Raw genomic sequence first — 14,266 nt, 5'->3', positions numbered from 1 at the left:
CTGTTTGCTATGTATCTGAAGTGAAGTTGATGAGGTACGCATGCTATATGAATCTTCAATTACTCCATTTTTGTTTTATATTTCATAACTTTATTTTCTTTGTTATTTTTTAAAACTTATGTGGGTTTAGCTTGTTGTTCTTATTCAAACTTCTTAAACTGGAGTCTTAGTTCCTCATTTTCAATACTTCTTTTACAATGAAAACTATTAAAGTGATATATTTCCTATTGTGAATCTCTTCAGCAACATCCCACTAGATTTTATAGGTACCAGTGTCATTACTATCCTTATTATTTTAAAATTAACACCTATGATTTCTTCTTTGACCAATGAATTATTTAGCAGAGTATTTTAAATTTTCCAAGGATATGCTTTTTGTAGTTGACTTTATAGCATTGATTTTTAACTCAATGGCATTTTTTTCCAGATAATATATTTTATATGCTATAGATTTAACTATCTTAAATTCACAGCATTTTAGTTCTTTTTTCTTATCTATAAAATTTGTAATTATTATTATTTTAATGCTATAATGTCAATTTGTTTTCACACCCACTAGGATGGCTATATTTAAATAAACACAGAAAATAACAGGTATTGGTGAGGATTTGGAGAGATACGAACTCTCGTATATTGTTGGTGGGAATATAAAATGGTACAGCCCTTATGGAAAACATATTGGCAGTTCTTCAGAAAGTTAAAAATAGAATTATCGTAAAAGTCGACAGTTCCATTTCTATCAATATAACTGAAAGAATTGAACATGGACTCGAACAAATATTTGTACACCAATGTTCATAGCAGCTTTTCTCACAATAGTCAAAAGTTGGAAGCCACCCAAGTGTCTATCAACAAATGGATGGATAAATAAAATATGGCATATACATACAATGGAATATTATTCAGCTATAAAAAGAACTAAAGCTAATCCTTGAAGACAGCATGTTGAGTGAAATAAGGCAGATACAAAAGGACTAATGTTGTATGATTTCTCTAAGGTGAAATACTTAGAAGAAGCCACCTCCCAGAGGCAGAAAGCAGAACAGTGATTATCCAGGACAAGGATAGAGGGAATGGGTAGCTATTACTTAATGGGTATGAGTTTCCATTTGGGCTGATGGAAATGTTATGGAAATAGATGGTACTGAAGGTTACACAACATTATTAATGTCCTGTTAATGTTTACTGTTATATATATTTCACTACAATAAAAATAAAATATTAAACCTTCCTCCCACAAAAAAAGTAGATGCTTTTTTTTTTTCCACCTTTGCCAGTTTTTTTCTTTTCTTTTTTTTTTTTTGGTTCACATTTTCTTCTGTCATTACAGAAGACGTCTTCTTTTCAGGATCAATTTTTATTTGTCCTGATGTACAATATTTTTTGATGTTCCTCTAGTGAAAGTCTGTTTGTGATAAATATTTTAGAGTTTTAAATTGTGTTTGAAATAAAATGTGTTTATTAGGGTTTTGTAGGTTGCCTATATTAGATAATTGATAAATACATTCTCCTTTTGACTTTATACACACACATATAAAATGCTTTATCACTATTAACTATTTAGATTGAAACTAATACCAATTCCCTCAACACACATCTACTGAATGAAGACTATTGGCTGCAACAGGCACTGTCCTGACGATTCTGAGATAAAATCTCATCCTGACTTTCAAGAATTTCACATAACCATGTGGAGTATTCCATGTCAGAAGCATTCACTGTGGACTCTGAAAGCATGTGCAAGAGCTTTCTTACCAAGTTAGAAGAGAGTAGATCAACTAGGAAAGCTATCTGGAGCCAAGGCATGAAGTATGAAGAAGAACTTAACCAACTGAAGAATGAAGGCAGAGAACCAAATGAGAAATAAAGAGGAATTAATATTTGCAAAGGCACAGAGTTGTGAAAGAGCATACCATGCTCTGGGACTAGAACCATTATTGAAAAATCTTTTGCAGAAATGTGGAGATACTCAAACACCACCACCACCGCCACTGCTGCTGCTGCTGCTACTGCTGTCAATGATACTGGTAGCTGGCACTAAGCACATACTTTATCAGGTATTAATTATCTTATTTGATCAATGCCCCTTACCACTCAGTGAGATAAACATAATTATTATCCTAATTTTTCATTGAGAAAACCAATATTTACAAGAGGAGCAGGTAATTTGTTTCAGGCCGTGGAACATATGAATGTTAGAGTAACCCCCCACTGACCACATAACTCATTCTCATTCTTTAGATTTTAGCTTAGACACCAACTCCACTGGGAATCCTCTCTTGAATCAGCAAGCCAGCATAGTGCTCTGCTTTTGGGTTCTCAAAGCACTCTACTCTGTTCCATGCTTTATAGCAAAATTTATCTCTGTATTAAGTATCTGATTCCTAATTTGTCTTTCTTACTAAACTACAAACCCCGAAGGCAGAAACTCTATTTTTCCCAAGTGATTCACCATATCTGATGGAAAGTCAGTGCTCAACGCATAGTTGAGAGAACATATGGGTAAGTCAATGAATAGCATTGCAATGAATAAGTGGATGACTGACATTGTGTAGCTGCATTATAGCATGCTCCAGGAAAAGGGGAATGAGAAGAGACTGGAGAAGGACCAACCAGGTCATGAACTGTTTTATCCCTTACTCAATTACTATCATTGCATATGGGCATAGTATTGCATGGGAAGCCACCGAATGATTTTAAGCAAGATGAGGATATAATCAAATATGTGTAAAAAGATAATTCATGCCGTATCTACATCTGGAGGAATAGGGGAAATGTTAGAGATATCTAATTCGTTGACAGTAGGGAGTGGATAGTGGAACTTATATTCAAGAGATGTTTAAGGAAGAAAGTCATTAGCCTCCTTGTCTATGGAGAGGGAAGGAAATAGAGGCAAGGAAAACTATTGGTTTCTGGGCTAAAGGATTTGGAGAATGGAGTTACTGTGCATTAAGATAAGGAATATAGAGTACGGTACAAGTTAGCAGTGAGGCTAGATGGCTTCTGTTTTTGACATCATGATTTGAACAGTCCAGTGAGATATTCATGTAAAGGATATTTAAATAGCTATTCATAATGAATTTGAACCATTAGTTTTACTGCCTTGGACCTCAACTCCTCATTTGTAATATGAGATTATCAAACAGAAATCTTTCTAGTATAAAATTAAATGATAAATGGTATAAATAGAATAGTTTCATGTAATAATTTATAGAAATAATTAAACCTAGTAAACATTTTAACAAATACATGAGTTTTGTCTGAGAATAGAGTACATATCATTATGATTAGGGGAATCTCAAAAAAAATAAGAATAAAAACATTGTAAGGAAAGAGATTTAATCCAGGAGCATATCAATAGGTTGAAGAAACAAATAGGTGGTCTTCCATATAATGAGATGTGAGAAAAAATGGCCAGGAAAATAAGGAAGAACTTGGTCTTCTCTAAGCATTCTGGCCATGCCGGAGGCTTTAGCCAGATAAAACAGATTAAGTGATGGTGAGGAAAAAGCACCAACATTTAGATGCTGCCTTCTTAATCTATTTTGCATGCTTGGATTTCTCTCTCCCCACAATTCATATCTGATGCTATCCAGGGTCCTAACCTCTGCTTTCTTCTCAAATTTATTTCCTTGTCTTGCTCAAAATTCCCATTTTATAATTCTTCAGCATGGTTTACATAAATTCCCATTAACTAAAGCAACCTAATCTTGCAAGCTACCTTGAAATACACTGGATTTCCTGAACACAGCATCTTTTTTCAACTCTCAGTGCCCTTGCAGATGTTATTCTTCCTACCTCCCTTCTAGTGTGGTAAGGACTCCCATTCTTCCTATCTTACTGACTTGGTGAAAACTTTCTCTCCTTTCCTTAACTTTAAAACTTGACTGCAAAGCCTACCCCTTCTCCCTTACCAGGACATTAATTTCTCCATTACAACTGACTCAACACTTTCTCAGCATGCAAGCCCTCTGATCTTATTTCCTCATAGTTTGAATAATTCCTATTAGTTGTAACTGGATTGAGATGATTTTTGAGGGCAAGCAGTGGCCTAATTCTTCTTTGTAGTTGCATGCCTATCACAGGATCCATAACGAAATTGGTTCTTAGCAAATTTTTGCTGAATAAATTGTATGAATAACTGAATGTATAACCATGAGGGGTAAAATAAAGAGATAGAGAAAAGAATTTTACATTGCAGTTTTAAAAACAGAGGGTTTATCACTTACAATTCATTTTCTTGTGATTAAAAAATGATTTCTGGGGCAAAAAAATGTACTTTTCCTTAATACTCTCTGGATTGTAGAAAGCCTAAGGTAAATTTTACAGTGTACTTTCAACTTACTGTGAAACAATACTGTCATTTAAAAACCATTTCAGGTAAAACTATAACATCATTTAAAGTGGTAAAGAAGAAAATCTCATTCTGACATTGTGGGTGAAAAGTCTTGCTTGCAAATCTTCCTAGGTCTAAACAGACTCTGGCAATTTTTTTTTGGTTTTCTAACATTCCAGAACCCTCAATGGTCACTAATTGAGGAAACGGCAATGTCAATGATTAATCTGGTGCTGAATGAGAAAGAAAAGGATTCATTTCAGCTTGTTGAAGCAAATAATCTCTTATTAAATTTATGAATTATTCTTCTGAAACCCTAGGAAAGCTGGATTCTGAATTCAGAAACAGTGCTTATCATATCTATAGGAGCCTCTTTTGTGAAAACACTATTACCTCAGTTTCTTGGCACACATGACAATTGGGATTGGATGTCATAATCTCTAGCACTATCATTCCTGGAAAACTGGTTGCCTTTGCCAGGACCTTGCCAGAAGATCAAGTCTCTCTTAATTGGCCTCCATGTAATACTTTGAACCCATGCAGGCGTGTCTGCTAGGTAGCAGCAAGTCCACTTGGTCTCACTTTATTGCTAAGGAAATCTGGGCTCCCCCTTTGGGAAAGCAGAGCTTGTGGGAAATTTCCAAAATCATGGAATAAAATTCAAGTGACCCCAATTGACAAATGTCAAAGATCTTTTACCCTCTAGCAAGTAGGATCTCTTGATTTCACACCGAGGCTCTGTTACTTATTATGTTTCTTGCACAAGTCATTTAACCATTATGAATCATATTTTTCTGATCTATGTAACTGGAGTATACATCACAGATATTGTGGCAGTAATTGAATAAGGCTGGTCACAAGGTACGTATTTACTCAATGTGGGTTGAATCCACATCTCTACCAAATACCACCTCTTCTTAGGAAGTATCCAGCTCCTTTACCATCCTTTCCAAGGTTCTTTTATCAGTGCTTCCAAAAATTTGCAGGGAATTTTGATGTCTCAGACCTCAGAGAGTCTTATTTTGTTGGTGTGGGGTGTTGTTCAGACACCTATTTTTTAAAAAACATTCTCCAGGTGATTCCAATGTGTAGCAATGTTAAGATCCACTGGGTTACAGCCTCTCATTGGCCAACCCATCAGCTTTTCTTGGGGTTATATGAAATAATTCAACACTACTGAAAACAATTTGAATGATTTTTTCTTCTTTTCTCACAAAGATGATATATGGGTAATAATATTCTTGATACATGAAGGAAACTAATTTATTACTTGCAATTGGTGCCTTAGAATATTAGGCTGAATTATCTTGTGCAGAGAGGTGATATGTAGAGTTATTAAAAGATATGTTAGTAGCTAGTGGTGAGATGATAAACTGGTCTCTTGAGGGAGGAACAAGGGGCCTGATTGGTTGTATCTGCCACTTTCTGTGGCATAAATGCTTCCACCATGATGACTGTCAAGCTACCAACTATTTGACAACTGGCTTACAAAACCCTGAATAATTAAAAATTAACTTTAGCAAGCTGGTTTCACGAACCGGTAGGAGCTGCCTTTAGCACACTATATATTGCTTAAGATATATATCTATTGTTTTTGTTGTTCTTGGATTTCATAAAAGTAACTCAGGTAGATGTTTCATGCCAATTTAGCCTGGAAGACAATGATAGACTAGCTGTTATGATCTCTTCCAAACCAATAATACCACAGCATCATCTGTAGAAGAGTGGGTCATGTGTTCAAGAACAAAAGGAATCTTAAGGGTAAAAATTAAAATCTTCTATACAGCAAAATTCAAAATATCAAACTTGAAAACCAGAGAATATAATTCTGTTTTTTAAAAATCTTGTTTAAAAGCCAAGAAAAGTGTTCAGAATAGAAATATCTGCCATTCCCTCTTCTTTACTTAACAGAATTGCCCACATGCAAAAGAAGCAATAGTTTATTTAAGTTATTTGGAGCATATGCAAAAGCCCTGAGATAACTCCTACCCAAATATAGATAGTATAGTAAGTCCAAGCATGACATTGAATACAGGGGATAAAAAGAAACCAAACTGCATGCCTTCAAAACATTAACATGCTATAGGAAGTTGAGAAACTTAAGAATGTTTACTTAAAGATAAAAAGGCCCAAAAATGCATAAGAATTGTCTCCAAATAATTGTTCTGAGTTTATATTTAGAATTACGTGAAAAGATCCTGAACCCTGGTAAACATATTTGAGTTTCAACATGAGGTTGGGCTTCTTGGTGCCCTCAGGGGAAGGGAAAATATCTTGAAGGGGTAGCTTGTCAGTTCTTCCGCTACAAAATACACAGCACAAAATTTATTTCAAGGGATATATTTTACTCAAGTAATTTAAGAATTAAGTGTGAAAAGTAAGATTTTTAAAGCACTGTGTTTAAATGGGGGCAATGTCACTTTCCTATGGGTGAAGGAATTTATGGGCTTATGACATGGAGTTTGTGCTCTCTACCTCAGGAGGAGGCAGTTTGGTCAGGGGCAGTCTGAAAGGAGCTACCACGCTCCACCCCCCACCCCCCTCTCCCCTTGCTGACGACTCATCTTGGATCTATATGGATGTTGGAGTTCCTTGAGTTATATAACATTCTAAGGCCCTCTGAAATCATAAATTGAGGAAATTGAGATATGTTGATTAATGCTTTTATGCCTTTAAGGAAAACCTTCTTCCCAGTGAGGACAAAACTGATTCTGTAGCAGCTTGCTAAGTGTCAACAGCTATTTTACTTTAAGAAATTAATTAGAAACTTATTGAATTATAATAACCGGGGAATCCCCATAAACTTCTCCAATCCCAATGCCTCTCAAAAGGATAAGAGTTTATTGCATGATTAAGTTTTGTCATTCACTTGAATGGGATATCACTGTTACCAGGATTTAACTGGGAAGAGAAAAATGCCAACCTGGTAGAGTAATTTTCTATGGGAAGCTGCTCCTTAGATATTGGGATATTAGCCAACCTGATAGAGGCTGTTCTAATCCTATGAATTCAGATCAGAAAATTACACCCTCTACTCATCTCATTCCTAGTAAGAATGGGTTTCTGAGTAACCCCATCAAGGAGACACCCTATTTTTACTTTATCTTTAGTATATTCAAATTACATGCCCCCTTACGTTCACTCATTGCTCTGATATCTTCTTAGGTTTGTTTATAGCCTTTCACTTTTGGCTTTACCTTCTCTGTGAACTACCCTCAGTATTTTACTTCTCATTCCTTTGTGTAAAATCATTCCAACCCTATGAGGATATTGCCAATATACAAATACGCAACATAAAAAGGAGAATAACTGAACCATATAAACATTATAGTTTATCATAATTGTTTTCAAATTGTGCTTCCAAAAGACAGCATTCTGTTCAGAAGCGCATGCCACATGTTGGTCAAGTAGGAAGGGATGTGGGCCTCTGTCCCAGTTTTTATTTAAGTTGCTTTACTCTAATCTGTTTTTCTATATCGAGGGTGTACCCGATATTTTGTTCTTTTAACAACCGCTAAATTGAGGGTGATTTTTGTTAGATTAGTCAATCTCTGAATGTGGTGCATAGAGAAGTTGCATCCCACAGCTAAAACAGGTGACAGCAAAAATTTTTCAGGATAAATGAGAAGATTGATGTTTAAAGAAGGAGGGCGACTTGCTGCTCCAATAACAGAGCCAAAGCCGGTGTATATACCACCTCGTTCCAAAATGGTCGCGGTTAATCTAACATTTGTTGGAGTGAGGCATGGGCATAGATGCTGGGTCATGAGGAGGAATAAAATCTAAACTTTGACTTGAAGTTAATTGCATCCTAGTGGAGCAGAAAAAATATGTAAATAAGTCATTCCAATACATCGTGATTAGTACAATAAAAGAAGTATGTGTCATTTTCAATGGAAGGATTGGAAGGGATAAAACTCAACAGAGGTGAGGGCAGGAAGTAATCAGGGAAGGTAATCTGGAAATAAGAACCAATTAGGTAGAATTTTAAGGACTAAGATTTACCCAGGCAACCAATGAATTGTCACAATATATCCAAGTTGGGCTCAGGAGAAGAGAGGGGGACAATATTTTCCTGCCAGAGGAAGCAGCACCATTATTAAATGGGTAAACATGTTTAACACTAATTTGATTTTAATCTTAAATAGGATTTATCTTCTGAATTAGAGTAAATTGTTTTTTTTTTCTCTCTCTCTTTTTTAATCTTAATTCTCAATCTGCCTGAAATTCTTTTCTTTGATTATTTGTGGAAGAATAACATGAAATAACTTTGATCCATTTGACCAGCACTAAATGAATTGTTACTGCAGAATCCAACTAGAGCGAGAAGCAGCAAACTGTTGGAAAATATAATTCATCTATATGGAAAAAAAGGAAGTAACATTGAAATTTCTTCAGAAAAAAATAATGATAATAATTATAATCTCTCTCTCTCTTCCATCCCTGCTTTATCATTTTCCAGAAAGAATAACATATAAATGGGCTTTTTTTTTTCCTGGTCAGTAGAGAATTTGCAGAACTACTTAAATGTCAAATAACATTAGGAAAGAAACACTTTGAGAAGTTTGGGGTAAAAACCAAGAATGGACTAAGGAAATTATAGCACTGGTATCATGGCCTGAAATGCTTTTTGATATTTAATTCGTATGTAAAAAAAAAAAAGATATAGAAATCAAACAGTAAAAAAGGGAAGAATACTTATGCATAAAAGTCATTCTCTTATATATCCTTTAAGATAAAATGTGAGATGCAGTCCACATTTAAGTTGAACAGCATGCTCTGTATTTCCGATTAGTGATTTTTTCATCATGACCTGCTTTGCCAAGAAGCTTAAATAAGTGCATTTTAGATATATCTCCTGCATGTAGTATTTAGTCATCAATACACTGTCTATTTTACCTTAATGTAATGAACACTCTATTGCTTGTCTTTTTATGGCACAGCCTGAAACCTAAAAATCTTTGTGGCTTGCAATAACATTAATTGTCTTGCTCAAGAGTCTGCTGGTCACTTGCAGCTGTCCTGGTCACATATTCCCAGACTGTCCTGGGACCAGTAACTACATCGGCTGAACACAGGTGTTTGAGACCCAAACCACTCCGAGTTTAAACTGTACTTTTAAAGCTTCCATTAAAAAACAAATCTGCTAACAGTGTATAAGCAACAGCCCAATGTCAGTGAACTAGGGAAATTCATTCTACCATTCCAGTGTAATGCAATGTTAGAAGAGAAGATAAACTGAGAACACTGATCCAATCTACCAACAACATTATCTGCACAAGTTATCCTGGAGTTTTCTTTGCTGCAGCTGTAAACCTACTTCCATTAGAATCACATTTATCAAGCCATGTGTGGCACAGTCTCTGATCCTCAATTATGTATTGTTATTTAATCAGTGATATGTCATTGTTCAGTATGCCTTTGCTAAAAAGTCGTCAGAGTTATAAAGTATGTTTATCAAAGGCATTGACTCAGTGTATATCATTTTAATTCTGCACTGTTTTCCTCTATAGACGATACCTAAAAGTCCTTGTTCATTGCCTACAATCCTCATCAATCTTTTCCTTCAAACATTTTAAATTCAATGTTCTTACTTCTTATCTACTATTCAATAATTCCCCAACATCTTTACCCACTGAAATCTGACTTTTCCTTCCCCCCACCCATGCTATCCCACCACCGTGACTTTATTTTCATTAAGGTCACTGGAGATTTTCAGTTGTCAACTCTGTTGTATAGTTCTGAGCTGTTATTTCATAAGATGTCGAAGGTTTAAGAAATCATTCTCTTTTTTGAAATGTTATACTTTCTTGTTTCCAGAATGCCATATTCTACGGGTTCTCATTGGATTTCAGCAGCCATTTATTCTGCTATATTTATAGAGCCTCCATTTCTAGCCATCCTTCTCAATGCAAGAATTCTTCAGAGTCCAGTTTAGTCCACTAGTTTTATAATGTTACATTCATCATTGGGTAATTATATCTGCTGGCATCTTTTCTTTGTTATCTTCTCTCAAATATATCTCTCTAGCCTAGTATGATTCCTTGGGTTTTAGTTACATGCAATCATCCTATGGGCACTGCCAACTGCATTCAATCTCAGTACTTTCCAAATTTCATCTGCTATAAATTAAGCTTAGTTATCTTTCTAAATAAAGTTCTAATTTTCCTTATGTTTTTTTTTCTTTTTTCTTGATGGGTGTGAGCACCATTTATCCAGTTTCACTCTGAACCTTTGATGGTGACTATTTATTCTTTTTGGTCTTCAATTCTCCACATCACATTAATTACAAATTCTTAAGGATTCTGTTTCCCAAATATTTTTCACATCCTTTTCTCTCTTCCATAACTACTGCCCCACTAGTAATAACTACCATTTATCACTTAAATGAACCAATCCCTATGTTAGCATTTTACTTTCAATATCATGTTTATCCTCTGAAGCAAATATTAATCTCGCTACATTACAGTTGAGAAGACAGTCTCAGAGACTTTACAGATGAAAAAAATTAGGCTCCAAGAAATTAAGTAACTTGCTTAGTGGCTGTGATTCATAAATTTGTCTAAATTCAAAGTCGAAACATACTTTTAGTTTGCAGTCCATACCATCATTCTGGGCAAATAATTTGCTTTTTTTTTTATTTGAATAATGTATTCTATCCCCCAATTCTATTAATTCTATGCAATTTGATAGAAAACATTCAACCAAAACTTGTTGATTGCTATATTACAAGAACTCTGCCAGATAGTAGAAGCAGAAATATGAATGGATTTAGTTCCTGCCCTCTTTAGCCCAAAAAAGAAAGTTGAATGTTAAGAATTTATGTATTAAATAAGATATACAATATTGATCATTTTAGAAATTTGATGAGAAAATAATTTGTATACTTAGCCAACTAAGAATATTATGTTTGAGGATATATGTGCAAATCATCCAGATGATTCAGGCCAGGAAACATATTTACCTGAAATAGCTAGGTAATAAATAATGCTATTTTTTACTTCTTTTATCAGGACACTTTATACTTGTTGATTCCAACTTAGTTAATATGCCCCATTTGTGAATGATTATACATTTTTAAAAATCCTATAAATGTTCTGAACTGAAGTCAGATGTTTAAGGATGAGGAAGCTAGTGAATTTCACTAGCTTATCATTTTCTAAATAACACCACTGATCAATGCACTGTAAGGGAATTCACATATTAAACACATCCGCTCTCTCCCACCTTCCAAGACATGACTGTATGAGCTCTAATTTTAAGTAGTAATCAGCTATAATGTATTACTTGTTCCTAAATGTCAGTATTGGTGATTTAATGATTAATTATCTGACTGCTATGTAGAGCTTAAAATAATCCAAATGCATGAAGTAAATTAGTTGATCGGGAAGAAGGTCTGTCATGCAAATTCATGCAATACAGAACCTCACTGTCAGACTTATTGCTGACAATCTAAGTGGGTCACCAGAGTGGCTGGCCCCTGTTAATTTATTTTCTCAGACATACTATACATATTCATGATATCCTGCTGTTTGTCTGTCACCTCAAAGCAGCCCTCTCTTTCCTTAGAATCACAATTAACAGAAAATATGCACATTTAGCCAAAGAATAAGAGTAGACTATAAGAATTATTGGTTTGATTTTATTTTTCAGGCTTTTACTACAGATTGGAAACAGCAATTATTTGTCATATGGTATCTTTGAAATGTTAGTTCGTGGGCAGTCATATACAAGAAAATTTTTCTTAGGAAAAAGCATTTGTGAAAGGAAAAATATTTATTCATTCATTTTTGAGCCTCATGGCTTGCTAAACTGCTAAGTATTCTATTCCAATCAACAGTGAATAAATGCAGATTATGCCAGATAAATAAATATAAATAAGTGCATATGCACAATGCAGCATATATGGGTCCCTGTCTTATCCATCCAGTGTGATTAATGCTGACGGGATCAGGACAAAGCTGCAACAGTTATAACAGCACCAGGGCAAGGGGCTCTGTCCAACAGTATTTTGTTCACTTGGGCATTTTCTCTGTCCAGGAATACAATGTGTTTCATTAGCAAAGAGATAGAAGATGGCATAACTACTTCAGCCAACAAAGTTGCATCTTGCTCAGGTTACACTATATGTGTGCCTCTTGAATATACCATGCGACAAATAATAGCTGTTTACAATCTGTAGTCAAAGCCTGAAAAATAAAATCAGACCAATAACTCTTCTAGTCTATGTTATTCTTTGGCTAAATACACCTATTTTCTGTTAATTGTGATCTGTAAAAAATATGATTTTCTGTTCATTGTGATGATTGTAATGGACAGATACAGAAATAATAGAGGAATTTTGAATAACAGCCACTATTTGCAAAGATTGGGTCTATCAAACATGCATGCTATTTGCAAGAATGAGCTATTTCCTGAACTTTTTGCTTAAGTTTACAATGCTTTCTTCTTATGTATAAATCTGTGAAACAATATTTCCTTCTCTAAGGAAAAGTAGGTTACACAGAGCAATTCATCAATTATCTTTGAGTAAAGAAGTAAGATAAGGGATAAGAACATAGGTTTATTATCCAGCTCCTGAAAAGACATGGAAAATTAAATGGTGAAAGATATACTGCAAGTTTTCCCCAAACTTTCATGTATTCTCTTTTGATATGTACAAAGCAAAGGATTAGCTCCATTGGCAATATTTATGTCAGGGCTATGCTGATTAATTTAATATTCTGATTGGATGAGCAGCAGAGCTTTAACGGCTGTTAACTTTTTGGCAAGTAGCTCTTGAGAGGGTGATAATGAGATTAACATTCAGAGGACCTGATCTGCTTTTTCACTGTATTTAATTACTACTTTGACACCAAATCATTCTCACCGAGAGTTTTCCAGATAAGATGCTAATAATCCACCTTTGTGGTGCTATGTGAGGTTTGCTTTGGAAAACCTGCGGAAAATGTGGTCTTCATAAACTGTCCTCCCCAACCACAGGGGGACGCATAGGATAAATGCCAACTTAGCAGCAAGTATTTGGAAAGAATTGAGCTTCCTACGTTCAGTTCTCGGTGATACGTGAACACTAGTGCCAAATCCTTAACTATGCTGTTGTTATTCACAAAGCATTTTTACAGTCTTCATTTCATTTGAGTTTTCCTCAAAACCCTTTGAATTAATTCTTACCATGCCTTTTTTATAGATGAATAAGCTGAAATTGAACTTGCAGATAGACAATTACCTGTGCTCCCAGGCTTTGTTTTGGGGGAGGGTCTGGGCTTAAATTAGAGCCACTCTACCTCACAGCATAAAGTTCATTTGGCAATAAAGAAAGTACATGATTTTAGAAATCTAAAGTCATTTTATTCATTTATTATCTTTCCAGTTGTCAAGATTTAAAAATAGGTGCTCTTATTTTCTTATAGAAATTAGGAAATAAAGGGAAAAATTTCTCTTCAATGTGAAGAATTATGCGGTTAAACATGTATAAGATGAATTTTTTAAAAAATAATTTGAGAAAACTTCTATTAAAAATAAATTAAGGTAAGTGGACTAAGTCAACCCTGGTCCTGCCTTTGCCACCAGTGGGCTGGGATGCCTTGAATACAGTACCTCTGTCGCTTTGGGGTCTTATCAGTATAATTTAAGAGCCAAACAAGGTATTCCTTAAGGCACTTTTCAAAGTTAACATTTTATGATTCCACATATATGCAAGTGTGTGTGTATTTATAAATTACAACTCTATACAAGTAGGCAAGTTATAATTAATAATTCAGAGAGGGCCTACTTAATTATTCTTCAGCTCTTCAAATTTCTTCACACTATCTTGACAGTGGGATGCCTTTTATTTTTTGGTTAACAAAATATTTGAATGGCAGTGTGGGTTCCAATGAATTGGGCTACATAGTATGTAGTGGAATGTGAACAAAAACAAATCATCACTCC

Source organism: Tamandua tetradactyla, chromosome 3 (assembly GCF_023851605.1).
Source record: "Tamandua tetradactyla isolate mTamTet1 chromosome 3, mTamTet1.pri, whole genome shotgun sequence".
NCBI classification, from domain to species: domain Eukaryota; kingdom Metazoa; phylum Chordata; class Mammalia; order Pilosa; family Myrmecophagidae; genus Tamandua; species Tamandua tetradactyla.
This window is presented reverse-complemented; position numbering follows the sequence as displayed.